Source organism: Syngnathus acus, chromosome 14 (assembly GCF_901709675.1).
Source record: "Syngnathus acus chromosome 14, fSynAcu1.2, whole genome shotgun sequence".
In the NCBI taxonomy this organism is placed as follows: domain Eukaryota; kingdom Metazoa; phylum Chordata; class Actinopteri; order Syngnathiformes; family Syngnathidae; genus Syngnathus; species Syngnathus acus.
In genome coordinates this window covers 9,867,898-9,885,681 of record NC_051099.1, presented here as the reverse complement: position 1 = coordinate 9,885,681, position 17,784 = coordinate 9,867,898, and the positions used below count along the sequence as shown (strand labels likewise).

Genomic DNA, 17,784 nt, shown 5'->3' with positions numbered 1-17,784 from the left:
GTGCCGCGCTCGGGAATCAGTTGGTGATCTAACCCCCCAATTCCAAACCTTAATGCTGAGTGCCAAGCAGGGAGGCAATGGGTCCCATTTTTATAGTCTTTGGTATGACCCGGCCGAGGTTTGAACCCACAACCTTCCAGTCTCAGGGCGGACACTCTACCACTAGGCCACTGAGCTGGTACCATCGAAAGTTGATAGGGCAAACATTCGAATGAGACGTCTCCGCCGCGGAGGGCCAGCGATCGGCTGGAAGTTATCTAGGGTCACCAAGGGAGGCCGGGCCGGACGTGCGGAGGGCCGCAGCGTGGGTGCGCCGCGACCCCTTGGCCTGCGCGCCCGGGCACCGCGTGGGTTTTGGGTCTGATAAATGCGCGCGTCCCCGGAGGTCGGCGCTCGTTTGCATGTATTAGCTCTAGAATTGCCACAGTTATCCAAGTAACTATGGAGCGATCAAAGGATCAACGCAGATTTTCCAGACATTTTGTGCTTGCGGTTTGTTAGTGTACAAAATAAATGTTCAGTGTGTTTAGAAAGTATATTATTATTATATATTATTTTTCAAACGTGAATGATGGGTAAAAACCAAAAACTACTACTGGAGAGCTGTGCCTAACCAGGATTTTGTTCTATTTTGTTGATTATTTTTGAGAAAAAAAAAGCTTATTTTTGTTAAACCTGTAACGTTTTTCCACTTTTGTGTCATTACCTTTCTCTCTCTCTCTCGTTCTCTGTCTTGCGCCATCTTTTGCGTGATGGAGTGATAATTGAGGATGGGTTGCGGAATTTTCTTGCAGCAATACCCCCGCTCCACTGGACACCACTCATGCATAGAACTTGTGGAGTGGGGTGTGTACTATTTGGTGCAATGGTGGTTGGCCAATAGAGAGTACTAGGCGCCATCCCGCCACTCAACAAGAAGACAGTCTTTTTTAATTCATTTTTCGATTCAATGTTTTTACCAGGTAAGTCAATTGAGAACATTTTCTCAATTACAATGGTGACCTGGAGGCAAGGTGTGTGAAGTGTCTTGCCCAAGGACACAATGACACGTAACCCTCCGGTGACTAATCGACCCGCTCCACTGCATGAGCCACGGCCGCCACAATGAAAAAAATGAAAATTAATTCAGAAATTAAATATATTTTGTAATATTGGGTGGAATTATATTTGTATGAAGGATATTTTTTATGTGTAACTCACACAACATTAACTTGGGAGCTGGAAAATCGATTATTCCCTTGCTCAAGCTCGTCCCAAATCAACAATAACAAGTTTATTGGGTTTATAGTACTTATTGAGTATTAAAGAACTCTGGATTGGCCTGGATAGACCTCTGGATTGTGAACTTCTGGATATTGATGTCAGATGTTGTTCCTAGTATGATCAACTGGCGCCATCCAATAGGCTTGATGTTTCTGTCTTCATTGACCCATCACAACTGGCTCCACTATTGCTTTCACCTTCACATTTTTTCTCTAGTACTTGCTGCATCGGCATTTGGATGATATATTAGGTCAGGTTTTTGCTCCATATGCCCTTTCTGATGCCTATTGGGGGCAACTATTCCAATGATGTGGCACCTCTGTTTGCATCAATTGGTATACAAGCGCAATTGCGAGGTCGTTATTATTACTAGGCCCATTTTTAGCACTACGGCATGTAAGCTATGCCAACACCCCCATTTCCCCTGGATGCCACAATTTATCGAAAAGCTCACAAACTAGAAATTTATGTTACAAATATGGTTGACAAATAGCTAAATGACGTCATATGATGGCGCCGCGGATGGCAGCCACGGTGAGTCGCTCTCTGTTTCTTTGTCTTATTTTGTGTGTTTTCTGTGTCCTCTGCTGTCCATCCCGGATCACTTTTACCAGAGAAGCGCTGTTAAACATCGGACAGTCTTCTTCTGGTATTTTCTCTCCTGTTCTCTCTGATTCAGACTGTTTGTCGGAGATTCTAGCCGGAGCGGCGGTGCTATACAAGCTAGCGCGACGACGGCGGCGCGGAAAACGAGCCGGAGCCCTCGTAAAGCTGAGGCAGAGAGGGTTCCGTTCTGCCCTACCGTCAATTCATCTGGCCAATGTCCGCTCCCTGGCGAACAAGATGGACGAACTGCTGCTCCTCACTCCAAGGAACACGGACTTCAGCTGTGCTTTGTTGAAACGTGGCTCAGCGAACGAACCCCCCACCACGCCGTGGAGCTAGCGGGGTTTCGGCTAACTCGTGCAGATCGCAGCGCGGAGCTCTCCGGAAAATCAAAGGGAGGTGGTCTCTGTTTCTACATTAATGAACGTTGGTGTACTGATGTCACGGTGTTGAAAGAGTCTTGCAGCCCTCTCCTAGAAACACTTTTCATAAACTGCCGGCCGTTCTATTCACCACAGGAGTTCTCCTCGATCGTCATGGCGGCTGTTTACATTCCACCACACGCACGTGCGAGTGAAGCCACGCAGATGCTGGCTGACCAGGTGACAGACATGGAGAAACCTCTACCAAATTCACTAATCATTGTTCTGGGTGATTTTAACTGGGCGAACCTCGCACACGAACTCCCCAAATACAGACAGCACATAACGTGTCCCACCAGAGGGGCACAGACACTGGGCCACTGCTACAGCGTAATTAAGGATGCACACCACTCTGTGGCTCGTGCAGCTTTAGGACTCTTAGGACCACTGTCCAGTTCATCTGATCCCGGCCTACAGGCAGAAATTAAAGACTTCTAAGCCTGTGGTGAGGACTGTGAGGAAGTGGACAGTGGAGTCTAGGCAGGACCTCCAAGCCTGCTTTGTCTGCACCGATGGGGGAGTTTTTGAAGCGGCAACTTCAGACCTGCATGAACTCACCGACACTGTCACATCATACATCAGTTTTTGTGAGGATCTGTGTGTGCACAACCTTCTGCACGTACAACAACGACAAACCTTGGTTGACACCGAACCTCAGGAGGCTGCGCAAAGTCAAGGAGGAGGCCTACAGGAGCGGCGACCGGGACCTGTTCAAGCAGACCAGAAACACACCGAACCGAGAGGTCAGGAAAGCCAGCAAGTGTTACGGGGAGAGCCTGGAGAGACACCTCTCTGCCAATCCTGATCCCTCAACAGTGTGGAAAGGTCTGCAGAGCATCACGTGCTTCAAGAAACGAACCCCCTGTCCTGTGGAGAGCCCAAGGCTTGCAAACCAGCTAAACAGGTTCTACTGTAGGTTTGATCGGTCCTCCCACACTACAGGACCTCCTGCAGCACAATCAACATACTCACCTCCCCCCACAACCGCTCTGTCCACACCTCCATCACCGTTGTCACCTACTCTTTCTCTTGCAGAGGCCGCGCCCGCACTCCAGATCCACGAGGAGGAAGTGCGCCAGATGTTCCGGAGACCAAAGATCAGGAAGGCACCGGGCCCAGACGCCATGTCACCGTCCTGCTTGAAAGTCTGTGCTGAACAGCTGGCACCCACCTTTGCACGGATCTTCAACCGTTCCCTGGAGCTGTGTGAGGTGCCCTCGTGCTTCAAGAGCTCCACCATCGTTCCAGTGGCCAAGAAGCCCGCCATCACAGGTTTGAATGACTATAGACCTGTCGCTCTGACATCTGTGGTCATGAAATCTTTGGAGAGGTTAGTGTTGAACCACCTGAAGGATGTCACGGGCCCCCTGCTTGACCCCCTCCAGTTTGCCTACCGGGCAAACAGGTCGGTGGATGATGCGGTCAACATGGGACTGCACTACATCCTGCACCACCTGCACACCCCAGGAACGTACGCCAGGATCCTGTTTGTGGACTTCAGCTCGGCGTTCAACACCATCGCTCCTGACATCCTCCAACAGAAGCTCATCCAGCTCGCGGTGCCTGCCTCCACCTGTCAGTGGATCACCAGCTTCCTGACCAACAGTGTGAGGCTGGGGAGCATCACATCCGACACCCGGACCACCAATACTGGCGCCCCTCAGGGGTGCGTACTCTCCCCACTGCTCTTCTCTCTCTACACCAACAATTTCTCCTCAGGTGACTCTCCTGTGAAGCTCCTGAAGTATGCGGACGACACCACTCTCATCGGACTGATCCGGGACGGTGACGAGACTGCGTACAGACAGGAGGTGGAGCGGCTGGTCCACTACCGCAGCCAAAACCACCTGGAGCTGAACCCGCTCAAGACCGTGGAGATGACAGTGGACTTCAGGCGAGACCCTTCACCACTTTCACCCCTCACTATCTGCAGTAATACTATTCTCTCCACAGACACCTTCAAGTTCCTGGGAACCACAATCTCTCGGGACCTGAAATGGACCGGCCACATAGACTCTGTCCGGAAGAAGGCCCAGCAGAGGCTGTACTTCCCGAGACAGCTCAAGACGTTCAACCTGCTGCGGGAAGACCTTCTACACTGCCATCATCCAGTCCGTCCTCTGCACCTCCATCACTGTCTGGTTTGGATCAGCCTCCTAACAAGACAAGCACAGACTGCAACAGACAGTCAGGACTGCAGAAAAGATCATTGGAATCAACCTCCCATGTATCCAAGACTTGTACCTGTCCAGGACCAGGAAACGTGCAAGTAACATCTCTACAGACCCTTCTCACCCAGGTTGCAGTCTGTTTGAACTACTCCCCTCCAGACGGCGTTATAGAGCTCTGTACGCCCAAACCAGCAGACACAGAGACAGCTTCTTCCCCCAGGCTGTTGCTCTGATGAACTCACACGACTCTTAGAGTCTCAGAGTCATTGCTATGCAATAACATCCCGCTCTCCACACCTTTTTTTGAATTGTCTACACTATTTGTACTATGTGTCCTCTCTGCATCCATTGCAGCCTGGTCATCCTGGAAGAGGGACCCTCCCATCTGTGGTCTCTTCTCAAGGTTTCTCATTCGCCCGAGTTGGAGTTTTGAGTTTTTCGTTGCCCTCCTGGGAGAATATTTGTCATTTTTCACACGTCCTGAGTGTTGTTAGTTACCTAAATGTTGAACAGAGGCTGTGATGTACCGAAGTCAAATTCCTTGTTTGGCACGCTCAAACATGGCAAATAAAAATTCTTGAATCTTTACTGTTCACAAGCACAGTCACAAGTACAAGTCATCTTCATCCATAAGCACATCAGTCTTTCCTTGTTAAAACACAACAGCCCTTCAAAACAAAATGTGTTCCATCAACCTTTAGTTTCTTATTAGACAATGATGGTATTTATTTACATATTGAAACACACGTCCACCTCCTTCAATGTTACACGTGAATGCACATACAGAGAGAAGTTTTATTCATTTTGATCAGGCTACATGAAGCAAAATATAAAGGTGAATGTAATTCTCATTATTGGAATAAATTACTCCTTTTGACCAGCAGTGTGCACATGAAGCCTCGAGAAATGAACCTATTTGCAAACCGGGTACTTTACTGTTTTGATTTAGTAGCTTTGCGATGACGCATCCTAGGTCGGCCGTTAACTATTGCGCTGTTGCATCACGTCACCTTCCCGCTTCTTTCCCGGAAACAGGAAGTGCCCTCGAAGTCTAACTTACCACCGGTTTCTATCGCAACTTAATATCAACAAGACAGTGCTACAAACTATATACAAATAACAAGGAACAAAAATAAATTCACACACAAATAATTTGCACACCATGCAAAACTTGAAGCTTCATCAGAGCCACAACAGCTCCGCCCAGCGGCGAAAGACACAACTGCTTCGACTTCGGCAGTTACACCAAGGAAGCCTCATGTGTCCATCACTACTCAAAAGCGTTCAGTGTGTCACAGCACTGTAGAGCTAAACTCCGTGTGCGTACTACTGCGCAAAAGTTTTGTTTTAAACAGAAAGAACGCAATCCCCCACTAGCAGAAATTATGCAGTCGAGATTCCCACATTTTGGGAATTCACAGGGGTCAGTATGTGGCATTAGCATCAGTTGATACATTTAACCGTAACTTGAATTGGTAGTCTCTTTATTTAAGTCGTTGCCTCAGAGCCATTTCGGGTTATTGCTTCTCAGCCTTTTGGCTAAGATCAAGTGTAGTATCTGTTCTTATCAGTTTAACAGCTGACACGTCCCCCATCTGGGGACCACATATTTAATTGATTTATTTGGAATAGGAATTTGGAAAAGGGGCTCGCCCCATCCACTCCACGCATCGACCTGATATAGCAGTATCTCCAGGCACGGTGCACCCCCTCTCCTGGTCAAATCTACAGTTCAATATGTAAGAAAACCATTTCAATCCATTTGCTTCATTCTTACAGGGTTAAGCAGTCAATTATGACTCGATGGGGTCTGATCTAAATGTAAGACGTTTCGGCTTGAGAGGCAGCAAGAATTTACGTAACTGTTCTAAAATATAATTAAAACGTGTTTCTTTGCTTGAGATTTTCCTATCATTGTTTCAAGAATTTTTATTACAATTCTTATTCAAAACCTGTTCAGAAAAAAAAAAATTCAGTGGTAACGTTGGAGGTTCAACATAAACATAAATTGAGTACCTCTTTGTGCAATGAGGCTAATTTTCCCAGCGAGCTCCTTCTCCAGTCCATCCCTATAATCTCGCTCTCTGATCATCTCCCGCTGAATCTTCCTCAACTGGAATTCGGGAGTGTTCATTATATCTTGAAGAGATTTGCTGTGGAAATAAATATTCAGGCAAAATGAATAAATACTTAATGCTTTAAATTTAATCAACTCACATAGTCAATGTCTTTTTTTTTTATTTTATGGTTAAGTATTTGAGTCTAACTCATGAGACGTTTTGTAAACAAATGGCCAAGCTCCAAGCATCCTAAAAAGTTCAAAACATTGACCAAAAGTAGGACCAATGCCAGCAATATATAATTAACATTAGTCAATGATACCTGGAAGAAGATGATGCCAGTGTGTATATTGACAAAGGCAATTTTCTTTGTGCGATGGGACACCGGGGAGTCTTCATCCGAGAGTGTCGAGGCTGTCGATAATCTGGAAGTAGAGGCGCTTGTCGTTCTCGCGAATATTTCAGGAGTCACAGGCAAATCTGAAGGATTAAGTCAAACATTTCAATCAGCATTCAAAGGCCTGAAAGCAGACACACGAGTCAAATGCAGGAATGGATACGAGACTCACATTGCCTTGCCAAGTAGGCATCAAGACCAGGACTCAGATAAACTCTGCCCTCACTCTCCATCACATAAGAAAACGTCACATTTGCAATCGCCTCCTGACAAGCAGGAATGGAAATATTGTTACAATGGCACAGAATGAAAAGAAAACCTTAAAACAGCATCGTATTTTCATAGCTTCAGCAAACGTCCACCTCACAGTCCAATGTTTTAAGGGTGCACCGTTCACTCATCATGTCATTGTAAACCAGCAACAACAACACCTAAAAAGAGCAGGCCAGACATTTCCCATTACCTTGTGTATAAAACAATAGAAGGATGTCATTGTTCTTGACCACTATGTTCAGGAGACAGTTTATTCGAACACCTACTAAGAACAATGAAAGACGGCAATATTATTGTGGCAGAAGCACATTTTTAATCTCTGACTGCCAACTAGTGAGTCATAACACAGGTGACAAAGAACAAAGACAATATTGGTGTGCCACAATATAACTTTTATGTACATATGATGCAAAACAGCTTTGTGTACCTTTGCTATTTCCAAAGTCAAGTTGATTCCATTATTTATGTTGTCCCAGGATAATGAACAACTTTGGGTTGCGCTGAATCTGCAAACCTCTGTCCAACCACAAAACATTAAGTTGAAATATTGTTCTTCACATATGAGATAAGACATTGAAATATAGTGTTCTGTCAGAAGGTGCAACTGAAAAGGAAACTGAAGAATGAAACTGAACGTAGCTTTACGATGCTTTGCAATGGTGTTTTTTGTACACTAATGTTCAAGACTAAACATTTCGTTAAAGCAGTTAAACCCCGCACAAAGTGCATCATTGGAGTGTACTGAATAGAACAATACGTATTGCGGGGGGGGGGGAATACAAGCCCAGACATATATGTCAAACTCACTCTCCACAAATTCTGCAATGAATTCAAAACGTTCTCTCGGTGATGTTATTGAAGGAGGTTGTTCCTTTTTCCTGTAGTGAAAAAAGATAGCAAGATAAAAGTAAAGAGTGGGGGAAAACAAGAGTAAACAACCGAGGCTGTCTTGAGTAAATGTCATTGTTAATGGACAGTCCTCACATTTTAGAAACAACATGAAGCAGCAACTCCCCATTCTGTAACTCTTCGATGTTTTTTATCTCTCGGTGGGGCAACGTGAGATTACTTATCTGCAAATACAGCATGGACGAGGTTAGGTCAAAACTAAAATACTACAAGCCGTTGGTAGCGTTAATTTACCCAGCCAAGTAGAGCCTTAATACCCAGATTCATGAGTGCCATTTCTATTGAGCCTTTCAACCCTGCTGGGAGGAAAATGCTATATTTACACGTGGCGTCTTGAAAGAAATCGCACAGGCATAAATCCACGACAGAAGTGCTAGCAACGATAAACGTAAAAATCTCCGTTCAACAGTACTGTACGTGCCGAAGAAATGCTGTTGGTACAGCCGACTTACCGCAAGTTCGATTCAGCATAGACTACTTCTGACGACATGCACTGGTGTGAGGTCAACAGTTTTAAAACACGCAGATCAAGATTTAATCTACCAATCATTATTCGCATGGGCAAAGCGTCTCAATATAAAGAACATTGATTGGATAGAAGGCCGGAAGTGAATGAATGTCGCGCTTGTTTTAACAGGTGTGCTAGATTGTTGTTTTCAATAAAAACATGAAGAACTCACGTTTGCGTCAGTCAATTTTAATTTTTAGGAAGGATAATTTATCTCATTTGATGTCTTTAAATTCATCCGCGTTCTGCCATTGAAGCGGGGTGCATTCAAAGACCAGTCGTACAGACGGAACACTCATTCACTTCACCAAAAAGCAACAATAAATATAATTACTTGAGCTCTTTGCATAAACCTCGATGCAAAGAAACTCCTCTTTTTGGGTACCGTTACATGCTACAAGGAGTATATATCACAAAGGAGACTTTCTACTTCATTGTGATCATCATTCAGCCATCCATTTTATTACTCAGGTATTTTCAAAGCAAATTAATATTGTTGCATTTATTCATTTGCTTTAAAATGACAGCGCCATATAATTAAAAGCTGACACTATAGCAATGTCAAACGTGTTCATTTAAGAAAAAGCCACACACGTTTTATGATCAAATCTTTCATAACGAGAATGATTTGAGTGAATTGATTTGAATGAATAATGGAGAAGAAATTTCAGTTCCGAAGGCTCCTTTTGTCCCAAGCAAAGTGACAGGTCCGACTAGAATCACATCTCACAGTGCCACAATAATTGATAATATATTTACAAATGTAATTGAAAAGAAAGTAAAAACTGGACTGATAATAAATGATTCAAGCAACCATCTGCGTCATTGAGATTTTGCAAAGAACTTTCCAGGGTCATCATACGCATGTACCGAACGGCAGCGCTGGAAAGAGTTGGGCCAGACGAATAGAACGAAACTGATGCAGAAGTGAACCCACGCCTCAGAAGAGACCAGAGCCTTAATCCAGCACCTTAGACCGCTCGGCCACACTACCAACCACCTGTCATTTCTACATTGTATTTTGTTGACAAATCTATTAAAACGTGAAATTGGATAAAAAGTTGGTTTCTCCACCAGCATCCAGGTTAGTGCTGCCCGACTGAGCTTTGTTCATAATGTAATGAAGCCTGTACACAACAGAGTCGAAACAATATGAATGACAATCAGAATCCAGTTGCGCTGGATCCGAATGCTTGTTTGCTGATTAGAGGACATCATGGACTAGCGCTGAGCAGCAGTGTCACGACTCGTCCCCGGTCACATCCATGTTGTCATAGCAGAGTGGCGCAGCGGGAGCGTGCTGGGCCCGAAAACCCAGAGGTCGATGGATCGAAACCATCCTCTGCTATTTGGAACTTGTGTCCTTTGGACCTTCTCTCAAGTCATGATTTTGAGAAGAAATAATATTTTCCACACGTTGGTTGTGCTGCGTGGAACTCGACCCATACTCAATGCATACAGTTTATTAGGCATATATGTGCTTTCTTTCACCATTCTCAGTCCAAATATACACCAGACATGGGCAAATGACAGTCCGCGGAGGGCCAAATCCGCTCTGACTTTTCAAGTTTCCGCCGAGCACGGTTCCGTTCCCCGAGTTTCCGCCGAGCACGGTTCTGTCCCTGAGTTGCCGTCGTTTGCGTTTCTGTCCCTGAGTTGCCGCCGTTTGCGTTTCTGTCCCTGAGTTGCCGCCGTTTGCGGTTCATGTCCCCCAAGTCGCCGCCCGAGTGCGGTTCATGTCCCCCAAGTCGCCGCCCGAGTGCGGTTCATGTCCCCCAAAGTTGCTGCCGATTGCGCGTCAGGCCCCCAGTGTGTGCCGCGAGTGTGGCCCTGGGCCCCTGACCTTTGCCGAGTGCAGTTCTGTTCCCCAAGTTGCTGCCGATTGCGCGTCAGGCCCCCAGTGTGTGCCGCGATTGTGGCCCTGGGCCCCTGACCTCCGCTGAGTGCAGTTCTGTTCCCCAAGTTGCTGCCGATTGCGCGTCAGGCCCCCAGTGTGTGCCGCGATTGTGGCCCTGGGCCCCTGACCGCCGCTGCGTGCAGTTCTGTCCCCCAAGTTGCTGCCGATTTCGGTTCAGGTCCCCAGCGTGTGCCGCGAGTGTGGCCCTGGGCCCCTGGACGCCGCTGAGTGCGGTTGTTTCCCCAATCGCCGCCGTGCGCCGTTCAAGCTATTTCGAAAACCAGTAGGGTCGTCTGGACTGGTGCGAAACCCCCACGCGGCGAGCGGGGGGGCGGAGGACGGGAAAGCGCACCAGTCCAGACAACCTCACTGGCCTATGGCAAAGTCCTAACCGCACTCGGCGGCAACTCTGGGGACATGAATCGCAATCGGCGGCTACTCGGGGACATGAACCGCAATCGGCAGCTGCTCGGGGGACACGAACCGCAATCGGCGGCTACTCGAGGGACACGAACCGCAATCGGCGGCTACTCGAGGGACACGAACCGCAATTAACGGCAACTCTGGAACACGAAGCGCAATCGGCGGCAACAATGGAACACGAACCGCAATCGGCGGCAACTCTGGAACACGAACCGCAATCGGCGGCAACTCTGGAACACAAACTGCAATCGGCGGCATCTCTGGAACATGAACCGCAATCGGCGGCAACTCTGGAAGTCCGTACCGCAATCGGCGGCAACTCTGGAAGTCCGTACCACAATCGGCGGCAACTCTGGAAGTCCGTACCCCAATCGGCGGCAACTCTGGAAGTCCGTATCGCAATCGGCGGCATTCGGAAGGCAGAGCTGTGCGCAGCGGCAAGAGCCATCACGCGCCGCAGCAGTGGGAGTGGGGCCAAGGACGATCGCGGGTCCGGCGCAGCTGGATCGAAGTCTGGCGACGGTCGCGGGTCCGGCAACGCTGGGGTGGGGCCCGATGTTGGCCACGAGTCCTGATGGCGCCGGGAGGAACTCCGATGGCGGCCGCGGGTCCGGTGTCGCGGTTGCGAAGTCCGATGACGGTCACGGAGCCGATGGGACCGGGAGGAACTCCGATGGCGGCTGCGAGTCCGGCGTCGCTGGAGCGAAGTGCGATGGCGGCCACGGAGCCCATGGTGCTGGAACGAGCTCGGACGACGGACGTAGATCGGGCGTCGCGGACGGGAGCTGGTGGTGGAGGTTGGTCCAGGCACTGGTCGCTAAAGTGGTCGGATTGTTCTGTCATGGATCGGAATGGAGCAGGGCAACCAAATGCAGCCTGGACCAGGGTTTATTGGAGAACTCAAGATTCAAGAGTTTTTATTCGCCATGTTTGAGCGTGCCAAACAAGGAATTTGACTTCGGTAAAACACACCCTCTGTTCAACATTTAGATGACTAACAACACTCAGGACATGTGAATAATGGCAAAAACAGTGTAGACAAATTCAAAAAGGTGTGAAGAGCAGGATGTTATTGCACAGTAATGACTCGAGACTCTATGAGTGATGTGAGTTCATCAGAGCAACAGCCTGGGGGAAGAAGCTGTCTCTGTGTCTGCTGGTTTTGGCGTACCGAGCTCTATAACGCCGTCCGGAGGGGAGTAGTTCAAACAGACTGCAACCTGGGTGAGAAGGGTCTGTAGAGATGTTCCTTGCACGTTTCCTGGTCCTGGACAGGTACAAGTCCTGGATAGATGGGAGGTTGATTCCAATGATCTTTTCTGCAGTCCTGATTGTCCGTTGCAGTCTGTGCTTGTCTTGTTTGGAGGCTGATCCAAACCAGACAGTGATGGAGGTGCAGAGGACAGACTATAAAAAAAAAACTAGGGACAAGACTAACTGAACAAAAAGACAAGATAAAGACAGGAACGACGACGACAGACGAGACGAGAGACGAGAACAATCCGACGGGGGTGTGACACGCAGACAGGACTTATATATGCAACAGGTAACGAGAGCCAGATGACTGATTAGTACATAGATTGAGAGACACAGCAAGGGAGGGGCGAGCACACAGACACTGACAGTAAGAGTAAACTGAAGGAAATCATTGATGTGAATTGCAGTGCGAGTTTCTAAGTAAAGCATGCGTGACACACTGTTATAAATGACTGTTCATATCTTAACTAATGCATGGTTTCTGTTATGATTTTGAATACATGTGTGATAATGTGACAACATTTCGACCCGGGACAATTCAACATAAAATTTGTGCCATTTTCAAGGAACAACCTCATTATGTATCTGAACATTCAACATGCAGGCACCAGGTGCAAAGTAATTGTTATTATTGTTATTATGTTATTAGCAACTCTCACCTGATTTGAATGTGATGTCCTTGATTGGTTTTGCCAGGGAACCTTTCCCTCCCGGAGCAGCCCATGTGCATGGCATGGAGGTGCATGCTACGCCTTCTCACTCCGCCTTGCATGCCATGAGATAGAAGAGCAGTGCAGCGATGTGAGAACATGCTTCTCCGAGGCCCACCATACATGTGCAATGGGCTGTATGGATACAGCCATCTTCATCCCCCAGAACCCATGGTTCCAGAGGTGGTGCACTCTGCTTCTGGCCATGGTGTACCTGTAAACAGAATGTTTGTAAATATAATTGGGATGATTGTAGTGGCATTTGGCACAAGCAATGATAGGTACACATGATAATGATAACTATTATTAATCTGATGCCTGTTTTAATTTATGAAATTGTCACAAACTTTTGATAATACATGAAAACTTGTCATTAAAACCATTTAAGATATTGGGTTTCTAAAGGCAGGCACGTAGATTATTTATTATTGCAGAATATCTTCATCGTATGATTATGTTGGAATGTAACCTGTAATAATTCACCTAGCTTGTCCTGTCTTACCAAAAGTAGTAGACCAAAGTGCTAAGATCTTTCACCTGATTGACTAGCTGCAGAGGAAGCAATCAAAGTTGCTTTGTTTCCACAAAGTCGTAAAAGGCCCCCTGCTATGCTTTGATCAGCAGGGGAGCGGCTTCACCCCATCCTGTGTTCCCACACCTCCACTTTCAACCCCACTGTGTTTCTTCTCAATAAATATGTACCTGATGAGGCCTAAGTCAGACTTCATTCGACCATCGCTGTAAGCACAGCGACGAGTGAACTCTCCGCCTGCAGGTGTCTGAAACGACTAACTTGTCTCCAGTGTGGTTCTTGCAAAATACGTTAGAGTGAGCACTATCCTAACATTTTGGTGCCGAAACCCGGGACCCTCATACCCGCCATCTGGCTGACGGAGGACGACGCGCTGTACACCGTCGACGGGCCAGCGTCCATTAGGAGGACCTGGTAAAGAAAGACCTGGGAAGGAAATCCTTCGCTGGGCCAGCGTCTTAGGTCTGCCTTCGTCTGACAGGTGGATTGACGGGACCCGGCAGTGCAACGAACCAGGGGTCAAGTAAGTTAACGCCCTAAAAGTTGTGTGATTGTGTTGTTGTGAAACGCGTAAAAGGTAGAGGTGCACGGAATATAGCTTGGGTTCGAGTCCCAGGGGAAGAAACAGACTAAGAAAAGCAGAGCTTCTTTTTCGTTCATCGAAGAAGTGCGTAGATTCTTCTTTGTCTGTTCTTCCAAGCTGAGGGATCTGGCTTGGGTTAGAGTCCCAGTGGAAGGAACGTGCTAAGAAACAAGGAGCTTCTTTTTAGATTTTCTTTGTACGTTTTTCCGGCCAAAGAACAGCTTGGGTTCAAGTCCCAGTGGAAGGAACGGGCTAAGAAAGAACAGAGTTTCCTTTTCCTAATTGAAGAAGGGCGTAGATTCTTTTTTCTGTCCGTTCCTCCAAGCTGTGTTGGAGGGTTTTACACCCATCCTGGATAGGCCTAAAAATAAAAAGCGCTGGAGTTTGTGTGGTTGAGAGTGCGACTGGTAGGATAAATTGACTGCAAAGAGAATTTGGTGGAAGGTCAATTTAAACCTGCATTGAGGATCCTCAAAGAAAAGAAAAATAAAAAATAAAAAATATTGTATAAACCTAGAATACCAAATTAAGATGGGAAACAAAACCGGTAAATCCCTAGCTCTTGAAGGAGAGGAGAAGTACATGGCGTGTACATTTCTTAATTGTATGCAATACATGCCAAAGTGGAAGAAAAAGTATGGAGTAGAAGGGAAGTTGAAAGTTGAAGTGTGGAAGATAGTGGTTGATGTTTTGGAGGAGAGTGTGAATAGGAAGTCAAAGGGACTGAAAAAGAAAAGTAAAGAGAAAGAATTGATTTGTGCTAGAATGTGGTTGAAGGCTTCACAAGAGAGATCTTGTGCAAAGAGTGCGAACTATATTTCGAAGACGAGCGAATTATGGTCATTTGGCAGGAATAAAACAGAAGCCTTGGGAAGATACTGATGATTTTCGCTTAAGATTTGAAAAAGAATTCAGGGTGCATAGTGGCACCCCATTCAATGATGCAGCTGAGAGTGCTTATCAGCAACGTCTAAAAACGCGCTCATCACTGTTTCCCCCCCCCCCCGACTTCGGCAACTGGGTGAGGAAACATTTGGTGGAAGTAGATATTGCAAGTGTGACAACAACTATGCAATGGGCCAGGCATGCTGAAAAAGTGATCAAAAGAGGCAAAGGTTCTGATGTATTTCATCTAGGCGATGATGATGATGTTGACCTAGATGAAGATACAACAGTCTTCTTTCATGGGTCCCAGCAGGCCAGAGGAAGAGGTAGAGGCCAACAAGGTCGCAGGCCTCCATATAATTCAAAATCCCCATCAGAATCAGAGACCTGTTGGAACTGTGGGAAACGGGGACACTTCGCATGAGAGTGTCGTCAGGCAAAACGACACCAATCAAAGGGTGGAGGAAGGGGCAGAGGAAAAGCCAAATTGTCAGCATGACTAGATTCCTCCCCTGTGATCTCTTGTGCTCCTACAGAGGAAGAAATAACAGATGTCCATATGAAAGCAAGACATGTCATTGTCAGATTATTAGAACGTTTTTAGATTGTTAGGGCTCCTGTCCATGCAAGGAGTATGACAATGCTGTTGTATGCCCAATGACAAATGACCAGAGATCAAATTGTATATGTACACTAAAGTTAAAATTTGCAAATCAAGTGGTAAATGAATGCAACTGGCTTCTAGAAGATAAATACAACTTAGAATGTGCTGTCCTCGTGTGCGTGGGAGGGACCAGCTCATGATCGACCACAGGAAATGGCCAGCCTGTGACGAATCATTGGTGCTGGGATCTACCTTACGCGCGCGAGAGCTGTGCATGTGTGTTAAAATGATGAAAATTGGCTGAACTTTTAGTGTACAGAAATTTGCTAGACTGTGGTCTATCCAATTTGCACCGCAGAACAGAAACGCTTTTGAAAGATAAAAATGAGAGGAAAAGAGAGAAATCTGTTTGCGAGCAGAAACTGATCCACACTAGTGCATGTTAAGTAAGAAACGACAGAACATGCTTTCAGGAATTGGAAGAATCAAAATTGTGAATTTAAGACATTCACATTTAATAGAAATAATTGACTGGTTGTGTTATAAGATTATACAAACTTCTATATGCGAGCTGACTCTGAGAGATTGGGTTCTTCAAATTTAAAAACAAAGAAAAACTTCTGATTGATTTGCCAGCAGTTTTTTTGTGTGTTGAGTTTTTTTTTTTTTTTTTGGATTGGTGGATTGTTCTATCGGGAACCTTGAGTTGAAAATGGTATGTGAATGTTGTGTGGTGAGCTTGGATGAATTGGGACCGATGTGATAGAAAGTCTCCTCCTTGGAGACTGCGTGTGAGATGCAAATGAGCATCGATGACTGATTGCCTGGATGAAGGGAAAATACAGGTTGAATGGTTGGCGTAGTTGGACACTTCTATCGAAAATTAGTGGGGCGACTTTGAAGAAAGAGTGATTTTGAGTACGTTAAATGCTAAGGAAGAAATAAATACATAAAGGGAACAATCAAAGTGGGTAGGCAATTGTGAAATTGCCAAACCAGATTGTTGAAGCAGAGAAGCTTCCATACAACAGGTCAGCGCAGGCTGCTGGGCTAATTGCACTAACAAGAGCTTGTGAATTGGCGGAAGATAAGGAAGTCACTGTATACACAGACAGTCAGTATGCGTTTTCTACTCTGTTCTATTTCGCAAAACAATGGGAGCGCAGGGGGTTGACAACATCAACTGGTAAGCCAGTTACCCATGCCTCCTTGTTGAAAGGCTTGTTGCAGGCCATTCATTTACCTGCTAAACTAGCTGTGTGTAAATGTGCTGCTCACACCACAGGCACAGACGAAGCCTCGAATGGAAACAGATTAGCGGACAGAATTGCTAAAGAAGCGGCAGCAGGGAAACATGGCCATGAAGTTTTTTAATAGATTCAGAAGACACGCAACTCATAGATAAGACTATACTGACAGATATGCAGGGCAATGCTCCAATGGTGGAAAAACGAATGTGGACGACAAAAGGTGCAATAGCGGACACAGATAATATCCTCCGCATCGGTGACAAACCTGTTTTACCTAAGTCACTTTTTAAAGCAGCGGCAATTGCGACACATGGGCCTTGCGACACATGGGCCTTGCCATGTGTCGACAGGGGGGATGAGGTCCATCATACATCAACAATTCACTACCTTTGGTTTGGATGTTTACTTAAAAATTTTTTGTAAAGCATGTCCCGTTTGTGTGAAACATAATCCACAAGGAAACATGAGACCTAAAAGAGGCTCATTTCCAAAACCGTCTTACCCATTTCAAATCATGCACATGGATTTTATTGAGCTCACACAAAGTGGACCTCACAAATACTGCCTAGTGATGATTGATGCATTTTCTAAATGGGTGGAAATAGTTCCATCTAAACGTGCAGATGCCTTAACAGTGGCAAAAGCCATTTGCAAAGCCATCATACCAACTCATGGCATCCCCCAAACCATTTACAGTGACAATGGTCCACACTTTGTGAACCAAGTTGTACAGAACATGGCTGTACACCTTGGGGTAACGTTAAAAAACCACTGCGGCTACCACCCTTCCAGCGCTGGCCTGGTTGAACGAGCAAACTATACTATCAAAAGCAGGTTGAAAAAATGCATGGAAACAACAGGCAGATCTTGGCCAGAGTGCCTAGACTTAGTGAAGCTCTATATGAGAATCACTCCCACTTCAGAAGGGCTGACACCTTTTGAAATCATCCACGGGAGGCCATATAGACTACCTGTGTTCCATGCAGATTTACAAAAGGCAGATGAAGAACAGTCTTTGGCAGATTACATGGTCA

General features: G+C 46.3%; 1 long non-coding RNA gene and 1 other non-coding gene across 2 annotated transcripts; one reads left to right on the top strand and one right to left on the bottom strand.

The window, feature by feature from the left end:
* Positions 1-5,981: 5,981 nt before the first annotated feature.
* LOC119134235 lies at positions 5,982-6,174 on the top strand. The gene has a single exon (XR_005100294.1). It is a non-coding gene; the product is annotated as a U2 spliceosomal RNA (small nuclear RNA).
* Positions 6,175-7,287: 1,113 nt separating this feature from the next.
* LOC119133980 lies at positions 7,288-8,039 on the bottom strand. Its single transcript, XR_005100236.1, has 3 exons — positions 8,000-8,039; positions 7,620-7,708; positions 7,288-7,350 (listed from the first exon to the last, which is right to left on the bottom strand). It is a non-coding gene; the product is annotated as an uncharacterized LOC119133980 (long non-coding RNA).
* Between the last annotated feature and the right edge of the window lie 9,745 nt (positions 8,040-17,784).